Raw genomic sequence first — 12,900 nt, 5'->3', positions numbered from 1 at the left:
CTCAGAGATTCTGATGATTTTCTCTGAACTTTTTAAATGCAAGACTTTTATTGCCATATTAATGTCCATTTGGTATAGAAACATAAAGGCAATTTGATGGCTTTCTCTGAGTAGAGGAACCTACAGTTGGGCATGTATTAACAACCTCTTTGTTATGTGAACTACACACAGTTTTGTCAGAAAGAAAACAGGAATAAAATGGCACCACATGTCGTGTTAGAGCAACCTAAAAAAGAGAGGCTATTGGGGAGGAGCAAGGGGGAAAACAATAAGGAAAAAAACCAGCAAGATCTGCTATCTTTGTAGCAGAAATGAGGCAGCATCAGCTCCAGGGCCTGAGCTAGCGACAAGTTCTTCATTATGAGCCAAATTAAAAGGAGTTTGTGGAGCATAGCACGTCTGTAAGACTGACTTTGGCAGAAATGACAGTTTGCCTGAGAAAAAGCTTTTAGCATATTCCCAATGACAGCTAAATTTGAAATGTGAAGCTTCTGTCTGCTTTGCTGACTGAATTTTAATGGAAATATGATGTGTCATCACATTATTCTTGGAAGTGGGAAGGGAGTGAGACCAGGACATAAAGGAGACTTGGGGATATTCTCTGACCTTTCTTAGATAATTTCCCATATTTCCCAGGACTTTATTCAACAAAAGTAATATTTTTTTAAAAATCTCAGTTTTGAACTCATACTAATGAAAAATAATTGTGGCCCTATCCAACAGGAACAGTGAGTCGGCAGGCTGAAAAGGCCAGGTCTCTTCAAGTTCTGTGATGGGACTGTCTGGGATTAATACTACCACTTGGGCCTTAGGCTAGATTGCGCAAAGGGCATCTTTGGCACTCACTACCGTGACACTTCCTGGGCCAATGGTTGTTTTTGTTCAGTTATTTTTCAGTTGTTGTTACTGGGTACAATATTCTCCTGGTTCTATTCACTTCATTATGCTTCAGTTCATGTAAGTCCAGTTTTTTTTTTCCTGAACTCACCTGCTTGTCATTTTATAGCACAATAATATTCTATTATAATCACATACCACAGCTTGTTTAGCCATTTCCTAATTGATGGACATCCTTTCAACTTCCAACTCTTAGGCACCACAAAAAGAACTGCTATAAATATTTTTGTACAAATAGGTCTTTTTCCTTTTTTGTAAGTCTTTGGGATATAGACCTAGCAGTGGTATTACTAGATCAAAGGGTATGCAGAGTTTCATAGCCCTTTTGGCATAGCTCCAAATTGCTCTCCAGAATGGTTGGATCAGTTCACAACTCCAGCAGTGCATTAGTCCCAGTTTTCCCACATCCCCTTCAACATTCAACATTTATTTTTTATCATATTAGCCATTCTGATAAGTGTTTTAATTTATATTTCTCTAAACAATAGTGATTTAGAGCATTTTTCCACGACTATAGATAGCTTTGATTTCTTCGCCTGAAAACTGCTAGTTCATATCCTTTGACCATTTATCAATTGGGGAATGACTTGTATAAATTTGACTCAATTCTCTGTATATTTGAAAAATGAGGCCTTTATCAGGGATACTCATTGCAAATTTTCCCCCAGTTATCCACTTTCCTTACAATTTTGGTTGCATTGGTTTTGTTTGTGCAAAAGTTTTAAAATTTATATAATCAAAATTATCTATTTTACATTTTGTAATGCTATCTATCCATAAATCTGACAGATAAACTATTCCATGACCTCTTGATTCGCTTATGGTATCACCCTTTATGTGTAAATCATGTACCCATTTTGACCTTATCTTAGTATATGGTGTGAGATGTTGGCCTATACTTAGTTTCTGCCATATCATTTTCCAGTTTTCCCAGCAGTTTTTATCAAATAATGAATTTTTATTTCAAAAGCTTAGATCTTTGGTTTTATTATATACTATATTTCCATGGTCATTTATTATCATGTACTTTGTATGTGATCTGTTCCACTGACCCACCACTCTATTCCTTAGCCAGTACCGGATTGTTTTGATAATTACCACTTTATAATATAGCTTGAGATCTGGTCCAGCTAAACCACCTTCTTTCCCATTTTTTTTATTGATACCTTGATATCTTTGAGCTTTTGTTCTTCCAGATGAATTTTGTTATTATTTTTTCTAGCCCTATAAAATAATTTTTTGGTATTTTAGTTGGTACAGAACTAAATAGATTAATTTAGGTAGAATTGGCATTTTTATTATATTGGCTTGGCCTACCCATAAGCAATTAATATTTTTCCAATTGTTTAGATCTGACTTTATTTGTGTGAAGTGTTTTATAGTTAGTTCATATAGTTCCTGGGTTTGTCTTGGCAGGTAGATTCCCAAGTATTTTATATTGTCTATAGTTGTTTCAAATGGAATTTCTCTTTCTACCTCTTGCTACTGGACTTTGTTGGTAATATATAGAAATGCTGATTATTTATGTGGGTTTATTTTATATACTGCATCTTGGCTAAAGTTGTCAATAATTTCAAGTAGTTTTTTAGTTGATTCTCTAGGATTTTCTACATATAACATCATATCAGCTGATAGTTTTATTTCCTCATCGCCTATTCCATAAGTTCCCAAAGAGGGCTATACCACCCTCGGGGGAGGGTGGGCCATTGAAACGATACAGGGGGGGTGATAGTAGCCTCAGATGCAATTGGGGGGCATTGAATAAACATAAGGGGATGATGGAAGCATAAGGAAAGAAAAGGAGAGAAGAAAATTTTGGAAAAACATGCATATGTTTCATCTGTTGTGTAACAGAGTTAGTGTCATAGCAATTAAATTATTTCCCAAATAAACCCACAAAATGCAAGTCATAACCAATCATGGTCAAGTCAGTCCACAGGTCTTAATAAGCAAGTGTTGGCAGGCAAGCGTGTTGCGCATAGTCAGGAAGTCCAGCATGCATCAGCAAGAATATGTGCCTGTAATGATTTGTTTATAATATGATACTATATGGTTATATGATGCAATATTGCATGATCAAAATTTCAATGCAAGAAAAACTCCACAAATTTACAATAAATTATTAAATTCATGATATATAATTTTAAAAATATTTTCTGTTTTTTTAATGATGCAGATTTCAAAAAAATGTTAAAGGATAAGAAGGTAAATTTCTAAGGGGGTGCTGAGTAATTTTTTTAAGGGGGTGGTAGGCCAAATGAGTTTGGGAGCCTCTGACCTATTCTAATTCCTTTAATTTATTTTTCTTCTTTTATTGCTATAGCCAACATTTCTAGTACAATATTAAATAATAGAGATGATAATGGACATCCTTACTTTACCCCAATTGAATCTGAAAGGCTTCTTACCCCATTACAGATAATGCTTGCTGGTGGTTTTAGATAAGTATTACTTATCATTTTAAGTTAAGCTTCATTTATTCCTATGTTCTCTAGTATATATAACAGGAATGGGTGCTGTATCTGTCAAAGGCTTTTTCTGCATCTATTGAGAAAATCATACAATTTCTATTAGTTTTGTTACTGATTTGGTCAATTATATTGATAGTTTTCCTAATAATAAATCAATCTTGCATCCCTGGCATAAATCCCACCTGATCATAGTGTATGATCTTTGTGATACATTTCTATAATCTGCTAGTATTTTTTCAAAAAAATTTTGCATCAATATTCATTAGGGAAATTGGTCTATAATTTTCTTTCTCTCTTTTGGCTCTTCCCGGTTTAGGTATCAGCACCATATTTGTGTTGTAAAAGGAATTTGGTAGGACTGCACCTATTTTTTAAAAAATAGTTTATATAGTATTGGTGTTAATTGCTCTCTAAATGTTTGGTAGAATTTATTTGTGAATTCATCTGGTCCTGGGGATTTTTTTCTTAGGAAGTTCATTGATGGCTTGTTAAATTTCTTTTTCTAAGGTTGAGTTATTTAAGTATTTTATTTTTTCTTCTGTTAATATGGGTAATTTATGTTTTTGTAGATATTCATGCATTTCATTTAAATTGCCAAATTTATTGGCATATAATTGGGCAAAATAGCTCCTAACAATTGTCCTAATTTCCTCTTCATTGGTGGGGAATTCACCCCTTTCATTTTAGATACTAGAATTTGGTTTTCTTCTTTACTTTTTAAAATCAAATTAACCAATGGTTTATCTATATTGTTGTGTTGTTTTTTTTTTTTTTCTTACTTTCAATTTTATTTTCCTTTGATTTTCAGGATTTCCAATTTGGTGTCTAATACTAGATTTTTAATTTGCTCTTTTTCTAGTTCATTTAGTTGCAATGGGGGCAAGGCCTTGCTGGTGGCTTCTGCTAGGGCTGGGGTAGATGGGGTGGGGCCTTGCTGTGTTGCACAGACTGCCCTGGCTGCTGGTATGCAAGAAGGCAGGGACTCACTGGTGGATTGCCCCAGGCTTGAAGCCTTGCTGCAGGCTTCCTACAGTTAGGCTGGCTGCTGCTGCTTCTCTTGGACCTCACTCCCCTCCTGTCCCAGACCTTTTTTCTTGTGCTTCCCTGTTCCTAGACCAATTCTGAGGAGGTTTTCTAGTTTTTTGGAAGGGAATTTGGAAGGGTTTTAGAGGGTTCCTTCCTCATTCTGCCACCTTGACACCAGAAATCAAATCACCTTTTTTATAACAAATTCAGTTGGTAAGGAGATACACCAAGATATCACCCTATGGCAGTAGTTGCAGGGAGGACTAGTTTTCAGAAGAATACCCCTGGAGTGTTATCCCTGAGTACAAGCAACCCATCACCTTGATGGTTTCCTATTTTAACTGATTATTTTTGTTATACATGTGCTAAACTAACTTGTTCCTAAGTTTCTGAATAAGAATAACTGCTGTCAGCTCCTAGGGAAAAGCACTAGTCAAACCATCCTGGGCATGGCTCTGATCTCTGTTACTCTGCAGTATGCTCCAGTTCACTATTTTGAGTAAATTTGCCTAGCCCTAGCTTAGTGTAACTCTGTATGGAACATAGTGGTGGTATCTTTATTAGCTTGGGCTTTCTTAGGGTGATCTCTAGTATTTTCTAACTATTGTATGCAATTTAATTACAGAATCCCAAGAGGGATAAATGATACATAACAAAGCTTTAAAGTATTAAACAGAAACAGCTAATGGGATTTGATATAGCTAAAAGATCATTTACCAATCTGCTTTGTTTTAAGTCAACAGCAATCCAGCTTTTTTTAAGCTGAAGGTATTACACTGAAATAATAGTTAATGTGGCTTTTGGTTAAGATGTTCTACTTCAAAAGATCATAGAATATTAAAGCTGGAAGAGAATCTAGAGATCATCAAGTCAGCCTCCTCATTTTTTTCACATGAAGAAGAAATTGAGATACAATCAAGTACTTCAAACTAACTAGGATTTATTAAGTATCTACTTGAAGTAAGGCATTCACTTGCTAGGTCTTGGGGATACAAAGACAAAATGGAAGAGTTCTTGCCCTTACAAAACTTCTGCAACATAAATGATGAACACAGTTATAAAGTTTTAAAATCATTCTGAATTTAACATATGTTAAATTGTCATTTTTATATACAAAGTAGAACAGGAAAAAAGGATTATCCATGATCCTGTGAATCTCTATTATGTACAATTTGCTTTTCCTTTTAATAAGTTCAACGTGTGACTTTCAGAGCTATCCTGCTTGTTCATGTTTCCTTCTGATCTTCCTTCTGTTCTCTTATGTGTATTTTTAATTGCTTCAATGATCTGCTTTTCTTTCACTTTTCTTGCCTTTGCTTTTAGTAATGTAATCATTATCTCTCCCCTCCATCTAACATCCTCTACCTCTATTGAGAGAAAAAGAAAAGCTGTATAATAAACATGCATCAAGTAAAACCAACTCCTATATTGACCATGTCAGAAAGTGTATGGCACATTCTGCACCTGGAGTCTATCACCTCTCTGTTCCAGGTTGGTAGCCTGTTGCATCATTGGTCCCTTCATAATTAGGGATGGTCATTGTGTTGATCAGATTTCTCAAAAAAAGTTATTTTAAAGTCGTTTTGCTTTACAATATTGTCATATAAACTGTTCTAGTGATGATCATTCCATACTACATCGGTTGATACATGTCTTCCCAGGTTTCTCTGAAATTGTCCCTTTCATCATTTCTTTCATCACAATAACATTCTATTACATTCATCTACTATAAATTGTTTAGTCATTCCACAATTAATGAACATCCTTTTGGTTACATTTGGAGTTTTTTTTAATAGAGTTTTTATAAACATTTTTCACACATGGCTCCTTTCCTTTGATCACTCTGTGGGATAAGCCTAGTACTCATATCCCTAGGTTAATAATTTAAGGAAAAGGGAGAGAGAGCTACCAACTAAGAGGATCAGAAAATGATGCTTATAAGAAATCACACATGAATGGAGCCTTGAAGGAGGCGAGGGATTCTAAGGGATGAAGGTGAAAAGGGAGAACATTCCAATCTCAGGGTACAGTCTGGGAAAAGGTATGGAGGCAAAAGATAGATTGTCGATTTTGGTGAACAATAGGTAGGCTGATTGAGCTGCAACACAGAGTCTGCAAAAAGGACCTAGTCCAAAAATAGGACAATGACTTGCCAAGGTCATACAGCCAGCTAGCAGGAGAGTTAAAATTCAGGCCCTCTTACTCCAGGTCCAGCATGCATCTTATCTCTCTACCCTATAGCTTCTAATTCCATGATTTCCTCATTGCAGGTGCTCCCTCTACCATATTGCTTCATTTCTATGCCTCAATAAGCAGTCTTCGTGAGATGCTGGGGCAGAAACATTTATCCTATTAGTGACCTTCTAAACTTAATGAGGCTAGTTCTCAAATAATAAGTACAGAGTCTCTACTATTCAAAAGCAATCAAGCTGAGTAGAACCTCTCAGAGTTCTCAAACCACTTAAAAAACCCAGAGTCATATCCATGGTATTCCACGGATATGGAATGTTCGGTATATTTTCCAAAGTATTTTAAAGCATTCATCCTGAAACTTCTTAGTTGAGATGGTTACTGTGGTTATTCAATGCAAAAGCCTATTTGTCAGATAGTGGTTGACTGCAGGGAAAGGGGTGTTAGAAGGGACAGTGCTGTCTCAGAACTAAGGGGATGCAATTTTCATGTCAGCAGCTAACATTTGTATGTTATTAACAATACTGAATCTTGACATTTTCATTGTTGGTCTTACTAGAGAATTTTGCTTAGAGAACAGCTATTCAAGAAATTCAATTCAATCAACTTTCATCAAGAAAGAATATGCTACAACGTTTCTAAAAATAATAATAACAGCTGACATGGACGCAGGGATTTGAAAAGCACTTTACATACATTATCAGATTCAATCCTCATACAACAACCCAATGTGGTAGGAATTAGAATTTTCATGTATCCACATTTACACAGGAGGAATAGATTTAGAGACAGGAAGTGGCTTGCCCAAGGCTATATACACTTACATGAGTTGTCCCAATGGAATTCTTATCTATTGACTTCAAATGTAATCTTCCTTTTTTTTTCTTTTGATACTGTATCTCCCTATTTCACCCACACTGAAATATAGCAGCCTCTCATGGACCCTATTCCAACACACTAGGCCTGGTAACTTTAACTTTCTCTGTTTTCTCTGATGTGGGCTACTTCACCCCATCCAAAGCAGTCAGGTGGCCCACCATTCCAAGTGGCCCACCATTTTGGTATCTGACTTAGTAAGGAAATCAAATCTACTGCAACTCAGAATTCTCAAGCTCAAACAAAATCTTCCAGCTTCAGCCTCCTTAGCAGCAAGGATGATAATCATGCACAGGTTCTTTCCACTACATTCATACCTTCCAATTTTTTGTTACAAAAAGGTAAAATGAGCAAAAGCCAGCTTTATGATGCCAGCATTGTCTTTGATTTTTCTTGTGAGACTGCTATATCTCAGAATTTCAAGTTAGGAGGGATATCAGAGGCCATCTCACCCAACCTGTAATTGAACAAGAATCCCCTCTATTGTTTTCTTTCTCAAAAACCTCCAGTGAGGAGGACCACACTAAAACCTGAGCAGAATTTTCTTAGAAGTCATTAGGCTCACCCCCCCATTAACAATCAATTAATAAATATTTATTCAGTGCCCACTTTGTACCAGGTACTGTACTAAGTAACTGAGAATGCAAAAAGAGGCAAAGATAGTCCCTGCTCTCAAGCTGCTTACAATCTGATGGGGAAAACGCAATGCAAACAAATGCAAAGCAAGCTAAATTCAGGGTAAATATGAAATAATTAAGAGAGGGAAGGGGTTGGGAAAGGCCATCCTATAAAAGATGGGATTTTAGTTGGGACTTAAAGGAAGCCAGGGAAGTTAGCAGCCACAGAAGAAGGGAGAACATTCCAGGCTTGGGGGACAGTCAGAGCAAATGCCGAGTCAAGAGATGGAATAACTTATTGGTAGAACAGCCAGAAGGCCAGTGTCACTGGATTGAAAAGTACATGTTGAGGAGTAAGGTGTAAAAAGACCTGAAAGGTAGGAGGTGGCTAGGCTATGAATGACAAATTGAGCATTTTATATTTGATCCTGGAGGCAATAGGGAGCCAGAGACTGGAGTTTATGGAGTAGGGAAAGTAACATGGTCAAACCTATGCTTTATTCCAAGAACAGGCCAAAATAATGGAGACTAAGGACAAAGACAAAACTAGTGGTCATGACTTTCACCGGCAATTCTGGTGTTTCAAGGAGGCTAACTTTTGCCCTTGAGTTCCTGATGCTGCCACCATGTGGTGACAGTATGCTACAATCTTTTGGATAAAGCTTCAAAACAGGTGCTTTCCCTGAGATTTCTCATGATTTTTTTTTTGGTTAAGTCTATCTAAAGACTTATAAATAAAATATAGTATTCCTCACTCAGCATTCTTCTATTTATTAAAGCATTTGAACTAGCAGAGATATGTTAGTGTTCTGTATTTTTATCTGTATTGTCTGTCTACTTCTTACATGTGAATAAAATATTATACATGAACTATTAGATTCTAGAGTACTCAGCCTAGTAGCGCCCCCTCCCAATTTTTCTGATCAGCACGTTGCTATGATTCAGGAGTTGAAAACAAGGACTGGGCTGAGTCTGGGTGAATACCTTGCCTAGGACTAGGTTTTGTCTAAATACTGTTCCCTTTCACTTTGTTTTCCACAAGCAAATAAGAAACTTGTGTTTCATTGTCTGTCAATTATAATTACTGTACTGCTTTGGCTACTCTCCCTGTCAAAATTGTTGTGTAGTCATGGTGTGGTCTGACATAAAACAAGTGCTCAGAAAAGCATCCTTATCACTAATGATATAAATCTGACATAAATCTCAATTCTGCCTTGAGTTATCAGTAATCATTTTGGGATCCTTCAGCTTCTGGTAACTGGTCTGCTTCTGGGAGTTCTACTCTGTAACAAACTGCCTGTAGATTTGGAAGCTAAATTATTCTTGGTCAAACCTACTCCCATCCTAGGGATGCTCCATGGAATTGTCCCCTGGCTAATGATGGGGCGGGGGGGGGAATCTTTTTCAAAAGAACCTAGTCTATTTAAAATCTAGTTTTGACTTTGTGAAAATGTCTAATTCAGTTTTTCTTCTGAAACTAGACATCTTTGATCCCAGGGAAGAACTTTCTAAATTGAAATATTGCTTGAGCTGAAGTTAAATGTTGAAGCTTCATACCCAAATCAAGTGTCCTGAGTGTCTGTAATTGTCGCATTTCTAATGCTAAACTCACCTTCCTGAAAGGAATGGCTTCCATCGACTCTTGTATTAAATGCTCAATGGAAGATAAGTTTTCTTATTCATTACTTATTTTTAACATTAAGTTTTAAGATATTTTGCATTCCAAATTCTCTCCCTTCTCCCACCCACTGAGAAGGCAAGCAATAATATCAATTACACATGTAAAGCGTATTTGCCTATCATCAATATTGCAAGAAAAATAAAGAATGTGAACAAATTATACTTCAATTTGCACTTAGAGTTCATCAGTTCTCTCTCGGAAGATAGATAGCCTTTTTTCATCATGAGTCCTTCAGAATTGTCTTGGATCATTGTATTGGTCAGAATAGCTAAGTCACATTTGGGAAAGAAAAGACTTAGTTCATTTTCTGCTTTCAAATAGTGCCTGACACATGGGTGGCTTAACAAATGTTGATAAATTGACTGACTGATATAATCTCATTTTTGTATTCCTAATTCTGCCCAGGTCAGGAATGCAAAAAAAAAAAAAAAGAGTAAATGAGATAAGAGGAAAAGACATTCACTCTTCGCAGAAATTTGCAGCTTTGCAAACTAGAGACTAAATTTATAAATTGAAGGGAAATATATTTACCATGCATTCCCCAAAATATTGATGAAAATGTAATTTGAATGTTATTATACACACTGAAATATCCTAATGGGTTTTGGGGATAAGAGAACCTTTTTTTCCCCCTATGAAACAACCCCACTGTCACTTTCTTTCTTCCCTGGAAAGTGACAAAATATTTTGTTCTTAAACAAAACTGAAGCCAGTCTCTAAAGAATTTAGAAGAAATTCTCCTAGAAGATTCTCCAGAGAAAAAAAATGAAAGAAATTTTTTTTTTGAAATTTTAAAACCTTATCTGATGATTAAGATTATCTCTTCTCCCTACCTTGAAAAGGAAAGTGCTTGTTTAAATCATAAAGAGAACACAATATTTAACTCTAGGAGAAGAATTTTACCTTACTGCTGTGTTTCTTCTGTGAATGATTTAATAGAACTGAAATGCCCAGGTAAATTAGAATCAGTCACCTAAAAGGAATTAGAACGACCTTAGTTTCTTTAAACCCTTAAGAACCAAAATTGGGGGGTATTTTTTTTAGATCTCTGGAGTTGTAAAGATCAGGTACCTGGGGCAGAAGACCTCTAATTAATTGCATCAAAATACTCAAGTGAGGGAAGAAATCTCTTTAAAATGATGTATTATCCTTTCATTGAATAAAATACAAAGATGAGGGTAGTCTCTATATTTAAACAACCTTGTAGCATCTTCTTCTATTTCTAAGGTCTCCAACCTCACAGAACTTTTCATTTTGAAAACAGCATAGGTTTTACAATTAATTGGTATTGTATTAATTTGACTCAGTGGAATGAAGGATAGGTTTGAGATATGATTGGGAAATATAAAGATGTGAGGGACTGAGAAAGTAGCAAAGTCAAATGTGGAAGAAGAGGTGGTAGGTTTTTAATCAAAATCCATGGGAAGAAAGAGAAAGAAAGTTTTAAAAAGTTTTGAATCTCAATGAAATATGAGGAGAATGGAAAGGTTTCTGTGCCTGTAAATTTGTGAATACTATTTGAAGAAATGCTTGTGAGAAATAGTTTTGAGGCATCTCGTGATCTCCAAATTTTATTTCAGCTATTTAACTATCCTTGATGATATTTAAAAAGCACCTGGAATCATGTAGCACAATTTAAAATTGTAACTATTCAGTTATAACATTTACCAATTAGAGAATATAGAAATAAATTTCAACATGGCATTATTTGAGGGGAACATACTAAAATTCTATTCTTGAAGGGCTAATTGAAGTGTATATTCTAATCTTTATGTGGGGTATCTACATTTACATCATTACTTTACAAAACGGGTTATGTTTGCAGTTCTCATGTTTTAGAAGAGCTGAGAATGCATCCCAAAACTAAGGAGCTGAAAATACAGGACTACTCTGTTAACCTTTGGCAGTAGTTTTACTGAAGGTTGTAGGATCTATAATTTAAAATGCTGGTAGTGGATGGACTTTGGGTAAATACAGGTTTTGTATGATACCATTTGTAACTATAAATCCAGATTTGATTTGATTTGGTTGTTTGTCCTAAAAAAATTGTGATACAGCCTCATTTAAAATAAAATGGGTTTTTTTTCCCTTATTAGAACACAGGATATTTGATCTTCTTTAAGTAAAACAAACTTTGGTGGAAAAGACATTTAAATTTTGACATTAAGGTAAATGTTTATGAACTGCAAGAATAAGAGGGACTTCTGTAACTATAAGGGCAATGGGATTTTAATTTCTCTATACTGGTATCTGAATGCAACTAGCATAGAATACCTACATTGGGAAATAAATGAAATTACTTTTTCCCCCTGTAAGATAATCAGAAATACATTCAATTGGATCAATGTCATTTGCCAGGCAATGTTTTGTTTTGGATCTGTTTTTTTTAAATTCATGATATTGGTTTATGTGAGTATTATGCTTAATTTCTTTCATTGAGATTTTGGGAAATTGTTGTATAAGAAATGCTGTTAATTTGAGATATGATACCTAGAGCATAATATATTTGCTGGTTAGCTCCTCTTTTAATCTGAATACAGTGATTTTATAATCTTGAACAGTTAACCATTTATCTGTTCAGCAGAGTACCCTTCTCATTAAATATTGTTTGTAATATTTAAAAGAATGTACTTTGGTTTATTTACTTGAGAAGTCTCATTGTCTGTGAGAGATTTGCTAGATCCATTAAGTTTTTAAAGATCATAAAACCTGATCAGCTCTGTGAATTACAATATTTCTGGAAAGACTAGTAGTAATTTGGGACATTATCTTACAGAAATAGTAAGCACTTCCTCCATCTCAGAGTCATAGTGAGGAATAACTTGTTTGCTTATTGTACAGAAGTGACATATGATGAACTATCTGACTACTGATTATGAAAATTACAAAATTATGCTTGGAATAACATATATTAAATTACATGTTTGAGCAAATTTAGTATCAACAAGCACCAGTCACCAGTTTAAAAGGATTTTTCTTGTTTACTTTAGGAGTGACCTAAATATTTTAATACATCTAAGCTGACAGTGGCCAATGTTCTTGTTGTTACTGCTCTGAGTTTTGAGAGGAATGTCATCTGTTCACTTTATGTATAAAACTCCAGAATGTGAATTTATTTTTACAATACATTTTTCTTAGTGCA

Source organism: Trichosurus vulpecula, chromosome 1 (genome assembly GCF_011100635.1).
Source record: "Trichosurus vulpecula isolate mTriVul1 chromosome 1, mTriVul1.pri, whole genome shotgun sequence".
NCBI lineage: Eukaryota > Metazoa > Chordata > Mammalia > Diprotodontia > Phalangeridae > Trichosurus > Trichosurus vulpecula.
Note: the sequence above shows the minus strand (reverse complement) of the source record.